Source organism: Pan troglodytes, chromosome 5 (assembly GCF_028858775.2).
Source record: "Pan troglodytes isolate AG18354 chromosome 5, NHGRI_mPanTro3-v2.0_pri, whole genome shotgun sequence".
Classification (NCBI taxonomy): Eukaryota; Metazoa; Chordata; class Mammalia; order Primates; family Hominidae; genus Pan; species Pan troglodytes.
In genome coordinates, this window is record NC_072403.2 from 33191595 (window position 1) to 33206277 (window position 14683).

The following is a 14683-nucleotide window of genomic DNA, read 5'->3' on the forward strand; positions in this document are numbered from 1 at the left end:
CCAATTGTGGAACTGAGATCTTTAACCTCATTTGGTAATATCACTGCCCACCTTCACACTTGCTAACCCCAGCCTGATTGGAAGCTCAGAGCACTTGAGTGTGGTTCTTAAAGAGAAAAATAACTTTTGATTTATATGGCTGGGACACCATGGTTGGGAGAAACCTCCACTATCAGGAGACAGTAAGTAATCAGTAAGGATCAGTAAGAGGGTTGGGCAGATTTCCAGAAATCAACTTCCAGTCAACCCGGAGATCATAGTCCTAAAAATGAATTGGAGACAAAATAAGGTAAAGTTCCATTGCTTTGTAGGATGTTGTACACCTTTCAAATTTGTTAGTCTCCTCCAGGCTAGTGAACCTCCATATTACTCACTTAATAGAATCGTCTTCTAAATATCCTGCTATAAATTTCCTCCATATTCTGAAACAGAGCAAGGGGCTATATAACTCTAAATTTCCTCAAAATGGCATTAAAACGAGATCTATTTTCACTCTCCTATTCACTACATGTACACAAACCCCACCAATATCTGAAATTTTGGGGGCTGGCTTTCACAAGGTAAGTTATATTCTTTGGCTTTTCCCAATTCTGGCTTAAGGTGAAACTTTCCTTGTGTATCACACTAGTCCTTCTGTTATTTGGTTTTCAGAATTTTGCTACTGCTTTCTATTTTCCCATTATTGTCCTTTTGTACTTATGAACGGCTCTCTCTCCTTTTTTCTTTTTTCTTTCTTTCTTTCTTTTCTTCCTTCCTTCTCTTTCTTCTCTCTCTCTCTGAATTTTTGGCTAGAAAGATATCGGATGCCTGTCTTCAATACGCGATTATTGTAAACAGGTCTATTTCTAACTTACTATGATTTTTCATAATGCTTGATATTCAGAGGATTAACAAAATAATACAGTAGGCAATGAAAAGGATGCTATCCTTTATGCTCAGATTAAAATCCTAAAGGGACTCCAGCCTCCACCTAGAATATAGAAAGTTGGAAAGAATATTGCTCCTAATCTAACAATGAAAAAGTCCGCATAGGCCGGGGGCGGTGGATCACGCCCGTAATCCCAGCATTATGGGAGGCTGAGGTGGGCGAATCACCTATTACCTGACGTCAAGAGTTTGAGACCAGCTTGACTAACATGGTGAAACCCTGTCTCTACTAAAAATACAACAACAACAAAAAAAACTAGCAGGGCATGGTGGCGCATGCCTGTAATCGCAGCTACTTGGGAGGCTGAGACAGGAGAATTGCTTCAACCCGGCAGGTGGAAGTTTCAGTGAGCCGAGATGGAGCCATTGCACTCCAGCTTGGGCGATAAGAGTGAAACTCCATCTCGAAAAAAAAAAAAAAAAAAGAAAAGAAAAAAGAAAGAAAAAGTCCAGATAGTCTAGAGAAGCATAATTTTCCTTGAACCCACGAAAAAGTTAAGGTCTCAGAGCAACCACGTAGCCTGAAATCTATGGAAAAATAGGTGCTTCCAAGTAGAAATGAGAAATGAATACTGGCTCAACCATAGCAATAGGATGATGATGAGGACTCCATGCGAGAGGGTAAGAAAAATTCAGCAAAAATTCAATATTTTATGACTTGCTGAATTTAGTCTAAGTGTTCATGTCTAAGAAGGAAATTCTAGAACCCCTAGGATCAAGTACTCAAGAAGAGTTTTCACACTTTTGCAGGCTTTTCTTCACAATTCTCATAGTACTGCTGTCCTCCATGTTGCAGGAGAATTGTTTCCAGGACCCGCAAGAATACCAAAATCCACTGATGCTCAAGTCCCTTATATAAAATAACCTATGCACATCTTCCTGTATACTTTAAATCATCTCTAGATTATTTATAATACCGAATATAATGTAAATCCTATGTAAATTGTTGCTATACTGTATTTTTTTATTGTTGCATTGTTTTCATTTTTTTCAAATATTTTTGATCCTTGGTTGGTTGAGTCTACAGATGTAGAACCCGTGCTCATAAGAAATGATGGAGCAGGGCAAGAGATCAGAGAAAGCCCCTTTCAGTGGAACAGGACTGAGAGAATAGCCTGTCCCTAAAGAAAGAAAGCTTAAGCACTTAGGGAGTAGCAGCAAACATGGTTATATCCAGAGAGCAGAAAATTCACAGGAGCTGAAGAAAGTAAAAAAGAATGAAAATTTCTACTTCAAGGGAGTATTAGGTACAGAATATCAGAGAATGTCAACTTCTGGGAGCAGGCAGAATGACCTCAGAGACCCTGATCACAGAGTCTGCCTGTTTTAGTCTATTTTGGGTTGCTATAACAGAATACCTAAGCTTACGTAATTTATAAAGAAAAGAGTCTTATTTGGCTTATGATTCTGGTGGCGGGAAGGTTCAACCACATGATCATCTCAACAGACATAGAAAAACATTCAATAACATTCAACACCCATTTATGATTTTTAAAAAATTAGTAAACTGGGAATAGAGAGGAGCTTCTTCAACTTGATAAAAAGCATCTGCAAAAAAAATGTAATATCATACTTAATGGTGAAAGACTGAATGACTTCTCAAGATAGGGAATGTCTGACAAGAATATCTGCTCTTACCACTCTTTTTTTTTTTTTTTTTTTTTTTTTTTTTTTTTTTTGAGACAGAGTCTCACTCTGTTGCCCAGGCTAGAGTGTAGTGGCACGATCTGGGCTTACTGCAAACTCCGCCTCCCGGGTTCACGCCATTCTCCTGCCTCAGCCTCCGGATTAGCTGGGACTACAGGCGCCCGCCACAACGCGCGGCTACCGGCTAATTTTTTTGTATTTTTAGTAGAGACGGGGTTTCTAGTAGAGACGGGGTTTCACTGTACTAGCCAGGATGGTCTAGATCTCCTGACCTCGTGATCCGCCCGCCTCGGCCTCCCAAAGTGCTGGGATTACAGGCGTGAGCCACCGCGCCCGGCCTCTTACCACTCTTATTCAACATTGTTTTAGAAGTCCTATTTAATGTAATTACACAAGACAAATAAATAAAAACACACAGATTAGATTGTAAAGGAAGAAATAAAACTCTAGTCATAGGCAACATGATTGTCTATACAGAGAATGCAAAATAATCTAAAATAAAAAATAAATATAACCTAAAATAAATAAAAATAAATAAATATAACCTAAAAATAAAATATCTGAAATAGAATAATAAAAGAATATAGTAAGACTGTGAGATAAAAGGTAAATAAATAAAAATCTATTGTATTTCTATGTACAGAGGTACCTCCACTTACGGTGGGGCTACATTCCAACGAACCTATTTCAAGTTAAGAATATAAATCAAGGCCGGGCGCGGTGGCTCACGCCTGTAATCCCAGCACTTTAGGAGGCCGAGACGGGCGGATCACGAGGTCAGGAGATCGAGACCATCCTGGCTAACACGGTGAGACCCCCCCATCTCTACTAAAAATACAAAAGAATTAGCCGGGCATTGTGGCGGGCGCCTGTATTCCAGCTACTCCGGAGGCTGAGCCAGGAGAATGGCGTGAACCCGGGAGGCGGAGCTTGCAGTGAGCCGAGATCGCACCGCTGCACTCTACCCCAGCCTGGACGACTGAGCGAGTCTCCGTTTCCAAAAAAAAAAAAAAAAAGAATATAAGTCAAAAATGCATTTAGTACCTCCCCCCTAAAAAAACCCATCACAAAGTTTAGAAAATTTAAGGCAAACCATGGTAAGTCAGTTACTGTATTAGAAATGAACAATTAGGGCCCGGTGCCATGGCTCACGCTCACGCCTGTAATCCTGGCTAGATCACCTGAGATCAGGAGTTTGAGACCAGCCTGGCCAACATGGCAAAACCCCGTCTCTACCAAAAATGCAAAAAAATTAGCCAGGCGTGGTGGCAGGCGCCTGTAATCCCACCTACTCGGGAGGCTGAGGCAGGAGAATCGCTTGAACCCGGGAGGCGGAGGCTGCAGTGAGCTGAGATTGCGCCATTGCACTCCAGCCTGGGCAACAGAGCGAGACTCTGTCTCAAAAAAAAAAAAAAGTCTGATTATTGTAGTTTGCTCAGAAAATATAGGAGCTCTCAGAACTCAATAATAAGAAAACCAAACAATAACGAATATTTAAGCACACACTTTGCCAAAGATTATATATGGCCAACAGATAAACACATATACTTTATGAAAATATACTTTAATCTTTAGGGAAATGCAAATCAAAATCACAGTAAGATACTAATATATTTTTGCTAGAATGGCTAAAAAATTAAAAGATAATTTAAAACAAGCATTGGTGAGAATGAGGGGGAACATAAACTCTAATATATGGTTCCTGGGAATTTAAAACGGTATGAATTGTTGCTGGAAATTTAAGACAGTATGACTGCTTTGGAAAGCAAGTCAGCAGTTTCTCATGAAACTTGTAATACAAAAGTGATAAACACTACATGAAGGTCCAATATCACTGTGAAGAAGGACAGGAGAGAATTCTAAAAATAGCAGGGCTCAAACAACAATTGGTTGCAGTCATCGGATGCAAGGATAGTCTCTCACTAAGTATATACAGCAGTCGGATTACACATATTTTTCTTTTATAAAACTATAACCACACCGAGGATCATTTCCTTTCATTTTCCTGTCAAGATTGATTTAGGTTAGCCAATTATCTCCTGCTCGTTGAAATAAATTTAAAAGCACATTATTTACTTATTGATGCTTTCCTATAATGTCTTAGTTGAACATTTCTAGTCTGAAAGACTATTTGCATTCGACAATCTTGCTCGCATTTGGGATAATTTCTCCTACTTGAGTCTGATTTTTGTAAGGAATATTGAGAGCCTTAATAGTGGAGTTGGGCTTCTCTGAGTCCCGCTTTCTGGCAACAAAAAAAAGCAGTGCTTGTGGGATTCGCTTTTGCCTGCATCAGAGCCAAAGAGAACCTAAACGCAAAATATTTCACAATTTCCCTTCTTTTGGAACTGAATCGCCTGCAGAATTCAGGTCTCTTTAGGTAGAACATCCACTTAGGCTCTCCTCTTCCCACAATTCCTTTTTTTTGAGACAGTCTCACTCTGTCGCCCTGGCTGGAGTGCGGTGGTGCGATCTCAGTTCACTGCAACCTCCGCCTCCCTGGTTCCGGCGATTCTCATGTCTCAGCCTCCGGAGTAGCTGGGCTTACAGGCGTGCACCGCCACACTCCGCTGATTTTTTTTTTTTTTTTTTTTTTTTTTTTTTTTTTTTTTGAGACGGAGTCTCGCTCTTATCGCTCGGGCTGGAGTGCAATGGTGCGATCTCGGCTCACTGCAACCTCCACCTCCCGAGTTCAAGCGATTCTCCTGCCTCAGCCTCCCGAGTAGCTGGGATTACAGGCGCCCGTCACCACCCTTGGCTAATTTTTGTATTATTAGTAGAGACAGGGTTTCGCTATATTGGCCAGACTGGTCTTGAACTCCTGACCTCAAGTGATCCGCTCGCCTCAGCCTCCCAAAGTGCTAGGATTACAGGCTTGTCAATGTACTTGAATACATCCCACAGTGATAGGAATGTATTCAAGACTTGAATACACTGTGCTGTTAGGCCATAGGAATTGTGGGAAGAGGCGTCTCCTACTTAATACTGCTCACCGAAGCAATTTCGTTGAAGATTAAAAAAAAAAAAGTAGTGTTGGGCAGAATATTGTTTAATAACCTTCGTTATTATCTGAAGCGTTTACACTCAAAGTGAGAGGGTTGTCATATTAGTTTTTATGTAAGCATACCTGGCTTCCAACTCTGCGGCAGAAATCGCAAACGTCAAAATACATATCAACGCTTACCGGGAGTGGGGCTCGAACCCACGCGGACACCTGTCCATTGGATCTTAAGTCCAACGTCTTAACCACTCAGCCATCCCGGTGATAACAGCCAATTTTGTTGTCAACGTTTACTAGGCTAGAATTTGTAGTTTCTGGAAGATTATGAGTAATTTTATATCCGCGAAAACTAGGACCATGTTTAAAAGAGTGTACAAAGTTAATAAATCTTTCTAATATTGCTTGGAAATAAACAAATGAAAAGATATATTTCCAAAAGTATGACTTAATCACTGATTCCTTGGACTTCCATTAAAATGAGGCGTGTTGAGGGAAATCCACGCCTGTCAAAGCTGGGATCAGAGCTGAATCCTAAAGATTCAGCAACCTCCGCCTCCCGGGTTCAGGCGATTGCTGGGTGTAGGAAAGAACATGTCAGAGAAAAGAGTCTCCCATACATTGACATACAGAAGAGTTTTTAATTATTCTATTGTTGTGATTTTTTTAAACATGGACTATACAGTATAATCATCTGTGGATTTTGTAAAATATACTTATCTAGATAGTTTAAATTCCTACATATGACGGACAAAAAAATATTAGAAACATGTAGAAAAATAGCTTTATTATCTAGGGGACAGAATAACATTAAACAAACAAACAAAACTAAAAACACAAACAATAGGCCGAGCGTGGTGGCTCACGGCTGTAATGCCAGCACTTTGGGAGCCCGAGGAGGGCGGCTCACCTGAGGTCAGGAGTTCGAGGCCAGTCTGGTCAAGATGGCGAAACCCCGTATCTACTAAAAAATACAAAAATTAGCCGAGGGTGGTGGCATGCGCCTGTAACCCCAGCTACTCGGGAGGCTGAGGCAGGAGAATCGCTTGAACCTGTGAGGCGGAGGTTGCAGTGAGCCGAGATCGTGCCACTGCATTCCAGCCTGAGCAACAGAGCAAGACTCCGTCTCAAAAAAAAAAAAAAAAAAAAAAAAACACACACACACACACAAACAGTAAAGCAAAACACTGATATAGTCTGCTGCACCCAAATCAAAGAAAGCCACAATGGAACAGTAAATAGACAAATACAACCAAAGTAGAAGATACTTGAAATATTTACAAATGAAAATAACTTAATCTACATAATATAGTAAGAAGCCATTAAAATCAGCAAGATCAAACAGCAAGCTCAATAGAAAATGTGTAAAGAAGGTGGGCGCGGTGTCTCAAGCCTGTAATCCTAGCACTTCGGGAGACCGAAGCTGGCGGATCACCAGGTCAGGAGTTTGAGACCAGCCTGGCCAATACGGTGAAAACCCGTTTCCACTAAAAATACAAAAATTAGCAGGGCGTGGTGGCAGGCGCCTGTAGTCTCAGCTGCTAGGGAGGCTAAGGCAGCAGAATCGCTTGAACCCAGGAGGTAGAGGTTGCAGTGAGCCGAGATTGTGCCACTGCACTCCAGTCTCGGTGACAGAGCAGGACTCTGTCTCAAAAAAAAAAAGAAAAGAAAAGAAAATATATAAAGAATAGGGACAGGGTCCTCATCAAACCCATGATAAGAAGAACCTGAAAAGATTAACATTTTAAATATTTAATATTATTATCAATATAAAATGCAAGATAAAATAAGTTATAACTCAACCTACATTGCATTGGAAGAATTAGAAAGCTTGATGTGTCCATTATTGCAGAAACGGGAATATGGAAGCCCTCATATCCTGCTGGTGGAAGTTTACATTAATGTAGCCATTTTGGAAAGCAGTCTAATACTTTTTACTCAAGTTGAGATTGACACACTCAATGACCTAGGTATTCGGCTCCTAGGTGTATATTCCCCCTCATGTCACAAAGATATAGATTGTATCATATGTGGATGTTAATTGCCTCACTATTTTTCCTCTTCCAGAATCAGATTCAGCCTTGAAGCCAACATTGAACAGTAGATACGTGAAGTGTGGTAAACACATAATATTAAATATTATGCAACTATGAGATGTACTAGAGTATATGTAAATGTACCAATCTTTTTTTTTTTTTTTTTTTTTGAGATGGAGTCTCACTCTGTCACCCAGGCTGGAATGCAATGGCATGATCTTGGCTCACTGCAACCTCCACCTCCCTGGTTCAAGGAATTCCCCCGCCTCAGTCTCCCGAGTAGCTGGGATTACAGGCACACGCCACCATGCCTGGCTAATTTTTTTTTGCATTTTTAGTAGAGATGGAGTTTCACCATGTTGGCCAGGCTGGTCTCGAGCTCCTGACCTTGTGATCTGCCTGCCTTGGCCTCCCAAAGTGCTGGGATTACAGGCCTGAGCCATAGCGCCTGGCCGCATGTACCAATCTTAAAAAGAAATTTTTTTAAAAAAGATACTTAACACAATAAGATTTTCCCTTCTATTAGCACTAATCATTCTGCTCTCTGGCATTCAAAATCTTGCTACTTGCCATCTGCTCATCATTTTCTCATCTTTTTGTCCCTGTGTATTTATGTCTTTAAACACCCTTAATGCTTTGTATAAGTGTAGTTTGGAATAAAGAGAAAGCAAAAGCTGTGCTTAATTTGCCATCATTATAATTAGGTCTATCTGTGACTTACTATGATTTTTTATCACCATGGAATCCTAAGGATTGGTAAAATAGTGTGTGGTGATATCCACTTGTGGTGATAGGGAACCATCATTTTATTGGGATCAAATACCAAAGAGTCTAGAAAATAAAATTTTACGTCAAATTTTCTTGTCTCTCATTTCACCACTTCAGTCTATTGAGGTTAAGCTGAAAGAACAAATATCACATCCAGGACAGAACCTCATTTGCAAGCTGCTTGCTATTTTTCTGACCACTTTCCCTAAGTTCTGACAAATGCTGGCTCAGTTACTACTATTCTGCCTTCCTTACCGCTCCAGCTTTTCAGAATATAGAGCTAAAAGCCAGATCCACATGAGCTGCCCTAGAAAGACACAAATGCCTTTATATCCTGGGCATTTTCTATTCCTGGGGTTCTGGACTCAAGACCTTCTCAGGCCATCTGAATCCCTGGCCTACTCCTTGTTGGCTGAAGCTGGCAGCTTTCCACATTTTTCACAGCTTCCATGCTAGTCTCAGAAATCAGCTGTTAATTCGGTATTCTGAATGTTTGGCAATTGTAAGCACTTGGGCTTTGTGGAGGGCCCTTTATGGAAGCCAGAAAAAAATGAGGAAATGTTAGCCAGACCCCAGAACCCTGTAGTCTGCTGGAGCAGGCAACCAGATGATAACAATTGTAAAATAATTCAGTGGTCTCTCTATTATGAAATTTAAAAAGCAGCATAAAGGGATCAGCCCTTGGTTTATTTTGGATCTCCTGCAGAGCAAAACCATGACCTTCTGCATATAACACACAGTGATAATCACTACACTAACACAAAATGTCATAGCTGAGGACAGGTACAAATGCTAGAAAAAAAATGGCTACAGTAAAATCCAAGGATAGTCTCACTACAAGATAAAGTAAGGAGAGTATTTCAAGTGCTAAACAATTTTATATGCATCTCAATTGGCACAAGTTTGAAAGACCCATCAATTACAATACACTGAAAAAAGGTAAGTTTAGATATCTAAAACTGAACTCTTGATTGTTACTTGTTCTCATTCATTCATTCACTAAAGGAATGTTAATTAATTCTCTACTAAAAGTCCTAAGCCAGAGACTATTAAGTAGCTGGGAATAAAGCAGTGGACACGACAGACAAAATATCCTTTTCCTCATGGAATTTATGTTTTAATTCCTATCAAATAGCTGTTGATGATCAAATATGCTATCTTTTGACGAAAATTTTTACCATAGTTAGCAGAACTCTTTATCACTTCTTTAGGATTTATAAAATCTAGCCTACTAGATGCTTTTCACTATGCTAAGGATGAGATAATTATGGATGAGGAAGCTTATCCTCATGTTCATATATATATATGTATATAAAACAGCAAAAAATACGTAGTGTGAGAAGCATATATACATATGTGTAAATATACATATGTATTTATTACCAATTACCATGTATGATATATAGATATTTGCTCATTGGTAACTGATCCTAATGAATACGGTTGTTCTGTCTTGATTTTAAACTTCCCCTTACATACCCAAGCTATTTATTTCTTGTTATACGCCTTTGCATGAACACTGCGTCTGCCTTTTGTTTCAAACCTCAAGAAAGAGTCTCATTTAGGAGTAAGCGGGACTTTGAATGAATCTCACTGACAGGCTGCTAGCATGAAGAAAAAAATACTCGAGGTCACCAATATCCTGCTTAATTTTCAGTCATCGAGAAATGAACATTAGAGCGTCTTATGAGAGCAGAGAGCAGAGAACATACCAAAAAAAAAAAAAAAAAATGAATTGAAATAAAATTTCCCGGGAGACTGCCTGATATTTCCCCGCCCTGTGCTTCTGAAGGAATTGAAGCTTCAGGAGAAGCATTTGCTTGATTTCGAGTTGTCGGGTTTTAAACTATGGATTCTAAGAATTAGAAAGTGTAGGGGAAAATATTATCCCTCTGCCAAAGATATACCCTGACGGAACGGATAAATTTAAAGTTCATTTTAACTAATTCAAAAGTGAAAAATACTCTTACTAAATAAGTTTCCGTAGTGTAGTGGTTATCACGTTCGCCTAACACGCGAAAGGTCCCCGGTTCGAAACCGGGCGGAAACAGAGCTTAGTTTCGTTTTTTTTTTTTTTTTTTTTTTTTTCTTCTTCTCTTGAGAAGGAGTCTCACTCTGTCTCCAGGCTGGAGTGCAGTGGCGCGATCCCGGCTCACTGCAACCTCCCACTCCCTGGTTCAAGCGATTCTTCTGCCTCAACCTCCCCAGTAGCTGGGATTAGAGGTACGCACCACCACGCCCAGCTAATTTTTGTATTTTTAGTAGAGACGGAGTTTCACCATGTTGGCCAGGATAGTCTCGAGCTCCTGACCTCGTGATCCACCCGCCTCGGCCTCCCAAAGTGCCGGGATTACAGGCCTGAGCCAGCGCGCCCGGCCCATAGTTGTTTTGTGAAATTCTGAATCTGTTTATTTATATATATGTGTGTGTGTGTGTGTGTGTATACACACACACTATATATATGTTTTATATATATATAAACGTTATATATATAAACATTAGTTATATATATATAAACATTATATATATATAATTTTTTTTTGAGACGGAGTTTCGCTCTTGTTGCCCAGGCTGGAGAGCAATGGCACGATCTCGGCTCACTACAACCTCCACCTCCCGGGTTCAAGCGATTCTCCTGCCTCAGCCTCCCTAGTAGCTGGGATTACAGGCATGCGCCACCACGCCCGGCTATTTTGTATTTTTAGTAGAGGCGAGGTTTCTCCATGTTGGTCAGGCTGGTCTTGAACTCCGTACCTCAGGTGATCCGCCCACCTCGGCCTTCCAAAGTGCTGGGATTACAGGCGTGAGCCACCGCGTCCGGCCCAGAACTGGTTTTCAATCAGTTCAATCTGTCAGTAACAATCGCTTCTGTGAACACACTTTTGAAAACCAATCAGTGTCTGCTCCTGGCTTCCGAAAGTGAGCTGATCAGGGATGGACTCACTCCAATAAACATACCTATGAGTGCCGACCAAACAATGGCAGTCTCTGACAAGTAACCATGCTCCCATAGATTATATCAACCTAATGAAAAAAAGATCAGCCATCTGTTCTGTTTTCAGGGACTGTGTTTTACAATATAGCTCTCCCTTGAATGAGCTTTGATTTTGTCTTTTTAAAGAATTGAGCGGTGGTTTCGTCATCCTTTGAAAATGACCTTTTGTCAGATCTGAAATGTCTAAGTTTCGTTTCTTGCTGGGATTATTTTTACCATTTATTTTTCACATCTGTAATTCTGTGTATTCTATAAAATGATATAATCTTTACAACCACTTTGTTTTGCTGTAAATGTAGACCTTGGCAGGCTTTTGCTCCTTTATATATGTTTATCAGTCAGACTGGGCAAACAAAATCCCAATGTTTGAAAACACACTCTAATGGCGAGTCTTCAACAGTCACTCCACAAATATTTACCGAATGCCTACTCTGTCTTCAGAGCCATTCTGAGACCTGGTGATCTGGAAGAAAAAAGAAAAAAATTATGTCCTCAAAGACGAAAATTCTGATGAGAACAGACTGAGAATTTAATATGAAAAAAAGGAAAGCAAAATATGTATGCATTGTTTCCCATTGTGATTATCTTAATAAAAAATATCAATTTCAACAGTGTCCAAAGATAGCTCCAGGGGTGAGCAGACCATCAGGTAGAGGAAGCACGTGACAGGCACAAGCAGACTCCATAGGCTGGATCCTGAGAAAGGGACCAAAAAAACATGGAGTTCAGATGGACAGCGGGCATCAGACGCACATCCAACCCCGGTGCTACCCCCCTCTCTAACACCCTCATTTTCTTCACTAAAATTTCTGTCTTAGGGCGTCATGTCACTTGTTCCATAAGATTTTCTTTTTTCTTTCCCAAGCTCCTTTAGAGGAGTGCAAGACTGAAATGGGTAGGTGTGACTGCTGAAGAAGAAATGACATCATTGAATTCCGACTTTAAATTGAAGAGGCTGTTATTTCCGATGTATAGCTGGATGTGAAGTGACTGCGGCAAAATTGGAGACAGAAGGCAAGAACCCTTGTGGCCCGTACGGGGATCGAACCCGCGACCTTGGCGTTATTAGCACCACGCTCTAACCAACTGAGCTAACCGGCCACCCGGAAAACAGTTGTTCTTTTAATTTTAAAAAAGCAAAATGTTTGTTGTTTTTGTGTTTCTTTAAAACTAAAGGAAATTCTTTTCCTCTCCTCAAAGGGATGTCTTCTAAAATAATTTTAATTGCGACTACGTAATATTGTTTCTTCAAACTTCTGTTGGTGTTTTGCATTTTCCCTTCCTGCACTCCCGCAGGGAAGAAGGAAAACAAAAACAAAAACAAGGACAAGGCCAAAAACTCTACCTCCAGCAGAAAGGAACTTCTCCTCTCCCGTGGGAAATGAGATTTTCTCAAACTCACCTATTCCGCCCGGAGAAAATACTACAGAGAACCATTCACGAGAGGGGCTTCCTTCCTTCTGACCTTGGGAAGGGTCCAGAGACCCGGGGGACGATCTGGAAGCAGAAGCTGGTCGTTCTGAGTTTTCCATCCAAATGGTTTGCTTATGAAATTGACTCACCACGCGGAATGGCTGGTGGATTTGGATCGCGGCATGAGGAATCCGCTCCATAATGGAAGGAAGAAAATCTCCGGCAGCTATGCCTCGCGGGTTCATAAGGACTGAAGAGTTACTCCTTCTCTCTGGCCCCCTCAAAACGCCTGGTGGTATGTCTGTTGCTCCACTACGCGTTATTATAATTAACTGCTTGTGTTACTCTTTGTGCTGTCTTGCTCTTCATTCCCCTGGTACCTCGGGTGCCCGCACAGCATGGTAGGCTGCTCAATAGTTTAATGAATGGGGAAAAGGTGTGCAGAGGTCATTTCTGCTGATTATCAAGACTTCAATTCTTCGAAGTGGAGCACGAGGATCCTCTAGGCGGCAGGCAAATGTCATCAGGTGTCTCAACGTCTTCCCCCCAAAAAACAATATTTTCAACAGAAATCAATTTACCTCCTCATTGGTGGTGGAATGGGAAGATGGTGGAGAAAGCTGTCCTTTAATAACAGCTCGGAGGTCTCCGTTCTCCAACAAAGGACTTTGTGCATACCTTTTCTCTCCCAGTTCCCGCCGCTATGGCTGTTGGAAGACTAAGGACTTCCACTCAGCCGGGCTTCGGCGCCTCTTCCTGTCCGGGCGCGGCTACGGTTCCTGGTACACATTCGCAGCGCCTCGGGCAGCCTAAGGGTTCTCAAGTTCAACAAGGTCAGCACCCAGTTCTTTTCAGACAGGGAACACACTGGCGATGCAAACAGGGTTGAGCTGGTTCAGGTATGCATGTGTTGAAACAGACAAGTCTGCGTCCTAGAGCCCTAGCAAAGATCCCGAACAGGCAGCTCTTTTTCCTGGACAATTTCCCAGGAATTAAGTCTGGCTCAGCTCTAGTTTGGTGTCCGGCTCTAGTTTGGTGCCCAGCAAATCAATTTCGAGAGGAAAGAGGAATTCAGACCATTTCTGGAGTGACAATGGTATCCACGAGCGAGTGCTCTAAATCTTCGGGCCACTTGGAGGTTTCTCGGATTTCTATTTTGAGGACAAAGACGATAACGCTAGCCTCCATGACCCTGCTGAATATCTAGGAAAACCCAAGAATTCGAGGGAGGCCGTGTTGTAATATCTGGTCTGAGTGGCCCTCTTTGGATTTGGAGGCTGTTTCCAATAGACACAAGATAAAAACTGAAGATTTAACAGAGCTTAGTCGTTAGCCAAGCTGGGCCCTTAGGCTTCAAAATATTGTTATCCACCGTCCTCCCCAATTTTTTAAAACTATGTCCCCCCATACACATTTTTGACAAATTAATATGTATCTTAAGATTAAGCAGATGTTTTTCTTTGTATTATAATTATTGACATTTTTAAAAATTGAAGTGTTGCATCATTCTTGAATACGTTGAAGATTATAAATTTTGAATAATGTAATAGTTTTATGCTTAAAATTATTTTAAGTTTTCCATAGCCTACTTACCTGCAACAACAACAAAAATATATATGTACATTATAATCAATTTGGGGGATGGCACAGGCTTTTTTTTTTTTTTTTTTTTAGACAGAGTCTCGCTCTGTCGTCCAGGCTGGAGTCCAATGACGCGATCTCAGCCCACTGCAACCTCTGCCTCCCGGGTTCAAGCGATTCTCCTGCCTCAGCCTCCTGAGTAGTTGGGATTACAGGTGCGCGCCACCATGCCCGACTAATTTTTGTATTTTTAATACAGACAGGGTTTCACTATGTTGGTCAGGCTGGTCTCGAACTCCTGACCTCGTGATCCACTCG

General features: G+C 41.1%; 3 non-coding genes across 3 annotated transcripts; 1 reads left to right on the forward strand and 2 right to left on the reverse strand.

The window, feature by feature from the left end:
* Positions 1–5755: 5755 nt before the first annotated feature.
* On the reverse strand, positions 5756–5838 carry TRNAL-UAA (transfer RNA leucine (anticodon UAA)). The gene has a single exon. It is a non-coding gene; the product is annotated as a tRNA-Leu (tRNA).
* Positions 5839–10353: 4515 nt separating this feature from the next.
* TRNAV-AAC (transfer RNA valine (anticodon AAC)) lies at positions 10354–10426 on the forward strand. Its single transcript has one exon. It is a non-coding gene; the product is annotated as a tRNA-Val (tRNA).
* Positions 10427–12398: 1972 nt separating this feature from the next.
* Positions 12399–12472, reverse strand: TRNAI-AAU (transfer RNA isoleucine (anticodon AAU)). The gene has a single exon. It is a non-coding gene; the product is annotated as a tRNA-Ile (tRNA).
* Between the last annotated feature and the right edge of the window lie 2211 nt (positions 12473–14683).